Source organism: Gracilinanus agilis, chromosome 1 (assembly GCF_016433145.1).
Source record: "Gracilinanus agilis isolate LMUSP501 chromosome 1, AgileGrace, whole genome shotgun sequence".
NCBI lineage: Eukaryota > Metazoa > Chordata > Mammalia > Didelphimorphia > Didelphidae > Gracilinanus > Gracilinanus agilis.
In genome coordinates this window covers 432,229,437-432,233,216 of record NC_058130.1, presented here as the reverse complement: position 1 = coordinate 432,233,216, position 3,780 = coordinate 432,229,437, and the positions used below count along the sequence as shown (strand labels likewise).

The following is a 3,780-nucleotide window of genomic DNA, read 5'->3' as shown; positions in this document are numbered from 1 at the left end:
CCACTCTCTTCTCCACCTCACCAACCAGTTCTAGGACATCTCAGAAGGGTTTAATTATGAAATAAATGTAAAAACAAGCAAACAGCCACCTCATCTATTTGGGGCTAAGGGCAACAGTGGGATAATGGACCAGCAGCAACTGAAAGACTCTAGGTAGAAGGATAAGGAAGTAGGTGTTGTACAGGGGAGGTACAGGGAGAAGGGGAACTCTTTCCCTAGTGGGGAAAAAATGAGGTCTTCCGGGTCTGGAGAGGCTGGTTCCAACTTAGCAGTTACTGGCAGAGCATTGGGGAATGTGGTTTCTCCTGCCCTGGGGTTGTGCTTCTCGCTGATTTGCATTTACACTTGCCACTCATAGAATTATGATGCCAACAGCACACAGGATGCCACTGCAAACCATATTACCCACACAAAAGCTGTGCCAATCATAATAGAAAAGACTGTCCTTATCAGCTGGGTCATTGATTTCCTAGGCAGGCAGGGCTGCCATCATTAGGAGAATTCCTGCTGCTACCCTTTGCATCTTGGAGTTCAGTAGTTGAGCTCTGTTGGAGGAGTGAGGAATCTGCCCTGGATGACAGGACATAGTTGGAGATGTAGAAGGCACTGCTACTCTTTAATGTTTACTCATATCTCCAGAATCAAGTTCTGGATTTCAGCCTAAACTTAGACCAACCCTACTCATACTCATAGAGAGTGGAGGAAGACCCTTCTTGATCTTGATTTGGGTGGCTCTCTTGGCCAAGACTTCTACAATATTTTCCTAGTTTATTCAGGCTGGGATGCTGGTCTGGTAAAGATCTGGACCAATTCTGGATCAGGCACTGTTTACATAGATCCTGATCTTTCCCTGTCTTTTGCCCTAGACAGAGTCCCATCATCACTTCATCTTATACACTTCTCTGGCTTATGGCAGTTAAAGCCCCTAAATGATCAAAGCTAGGTGCTATTCTTGCCTATTGTCTTATAGTAGAACCACATTTCACAAATTATTAAATGCCTTAATTCCATGGTTTTATTAAAATAACATTTTATTTCCCCTTTATACGTAAAAGTCATTTTTAGCATTCTTTTTTAAAGTTTCAGTTCCAAATTCTTTCCCTTCTTTTAACCCATCCTCACTTCTTTCCAGAACCTGGCTTCCCTGAAATGTTAAGCAATACAATATAAATTTTACATATGTAACACATTTTTCAATGTAAGTCATTTTCTGGAAGACTTCTCAAATGGAAAAAAAACAAGAAAAAAGAAAATGAAACATAATATGTTTTAGCCTGCATTCAGACTCCAATTCTTTCTTGAAGAGCAGATAGCATTTGTTTTTATCATGAGTCTCTGATGGTCTTGGATCATTGTATTGCTGTTCATCAAAAAATATTTCCATCACTCTGCACAATATTCTGGTTCTGCTCACTTCAGTTTGCATCAGCTCGTGTAAGTCTTTCCATATTTTTCCAAATTCATTCTGCATGTAATTGAGGGCTTGTGTATTCATTGGGGATTGGCTGAACAAATTGTGGTATATGACAATTATGGAATACTATTGTGATATGAGAAATTCCAGGGTTCTGCAAGAGGTTCTGGCAGCCTTTTTATGAACTCTCAGACCAGATGGAGAAGTTATAACTGATTCTTTTTTATGTTATTTTTATAAATTTAAAGTTTATCACTAGTTCTTCTGATTTATTAATGGAGTTTTATTAGCAAATTTGCTGTAGATATAGGATTCCCCAAGTCCTAATATGACTGCAAACTTTCTGCTGTATCCACAATTCTCCTGACATGAAAAGTAATGAAGTAAGACTGAAGAATGAGAAATACCGGATTTGGCAATGAGATTATTATTGAGTCATTCAGTCATTTCTGACCATAAAAGACTGAATGACTCAACAGTACATTGGAGTGCTTTGGCATTTAATTCTTCAGTTGCCTTCATTTTGTTGAGGAAACTGAGACAGGTTGAGGTTAAGTGACTTGCATGGGTCACAAAGCTAGTAAGTGTTTGAGGCCAGATTTCAACTTATATTTTCTTGATTTCAGGCATAGCACTCTATTCACTGAATTATTTAACTGCCCCTTGATAATCAGATACTTGAATTCAAGTCCTGGCTCCACCATGAATTAATTGTGTAAAGTAGCTAACTGGTGCAGAGGATAGAGTGTTGAGCCTGAATTCAGGAAAATCTAAGGTCATTTCCTTAATTCCTCTAACTTCACTATCTATTACCCTATATTTATTTGTCTTTTACAGTTAAACTACTTGAAAAGGGCCTCTATAATTGATACCTCCACTTTTTCTCCTTTCTTTCCTTGACCCAAGTTATGACATCACCATTCCACTAAAACTACTTTCTCCAGTGTTACCAGTGATCTCTTAGTTGACAAATCTTATGTCCTCTTAAGAGTTCTAATTCTCTTTGACCCCTCTATACCTCTGAGCACTACAGATGACTCTCCCTTCCTTTTCTCTTCTCTCTAGATTGTTGGGACACTATTCTCTTTTGCTTCTCCTCTTTCCTATGTGATCATTCTTTCTAAATCACCTTTGGCAGATTCTTTTCCAGACCATGCTCTCTAATCATAGGTCTCCCTTAGAGTTCTTTCTTAGACTCTCTTCTCTTTGGCCTTTAGAATACTTCATTTGGTGGACTCATTAGCTCACATGATTTTAATTACTATCTTTGTGCCAATGATGCTTAGATTTGCCTATCCTGCCCCAATCTTTCTCCCAGCCTCCAACCTCATATCTCTGATTGCCTTTCAAACATCTCAAACTGGATGTACAATGGACATCTTAATCTAAACATGCTCCAAACGAAACTCATTATTGGTTTCCTTAAACTCCTTTCTGTTTCCTTTCTCCTTCCTTCAACCTCCTATTCTTCTTATTAGTCTAGAGGACAGAACTATCTGGCTCATGACCTAAGAGCTACTGTGATATTTGTCAGAGATCTATTCAACTCCTCACTATCTCCCAATATTCAAAATGTTGCTAAAGCTGGTCAATTTCACTTCTGCAAAATCTCTCTCTATATATGTATATCTATTTATTTTTATATAGAATATATATTTATACTTATAAATATCTTTTCCATTACTACCAAATATATATAAAGAGCTATATCAAGGAAGATTGGGAAGGGCTTCCTTTGGGACCAAAAGGAAGCCAGATAATTCAGTAGGGAGAGTTGAAGAAGGACACTTTCCAGTCAAACCAGTCTTTAAAAAAATTCTCAGAGATATGTGAAAATTAGTAAGGAGGTAGGCTGGACTTTTAATGAATATAAGGAATTAGAGATAAATAAGAGAACATAGACAATATCATATAGGATAGGAAGACATGGGTGAGTTGAGAATTACACTGTTTGGAGGGGGAATAATTATAGAATATTCATGATATCACAAATCATTTTAAGAATTTATTGAAGCAAGAGGGAAGATGTGGCAGTGAGTTCAGATGCAGAAACTGTACAGTTGGCACTTTTCTTAACATGCAGGAGAGGATATTAAGAAGCCAACATCCTATAGAGAACCATACAAAGAAATGAAGGCTTCCCGAAAGGGTAGTATTGCTTTGGTATGTCATTGATAAAAGTGGTGTTGAATAGATGGGGTGAAATAAGTGGAAGTTAAAGAGCCCATTATGTTTGGGAGGAGTGAAGGAGTTTTGTTCTTCAGTGAACTGAGGCCCCAGTCATTATTCCTTCATGATATTATTGTGCTAAGTTGGGGCATACAAATGATAGTTTTGGTCCAGAGTAATGGCTCATGATACTTCAG

The 3,780-nt window shown here is 37.9% G+C and overlaps 1 pseudogene; it reads right to left on the bottom strand.

Moving 5' to 3' along the window:
* Positions 1-272: 272 nt before the first annotated feature.
* LOC123252551 lies at positions 273-523 on the bottom strand (annotated as a pseudogene).
* Between the last annotated feature and the right edge of the window lie 3,257 nt (positions 524-3,780).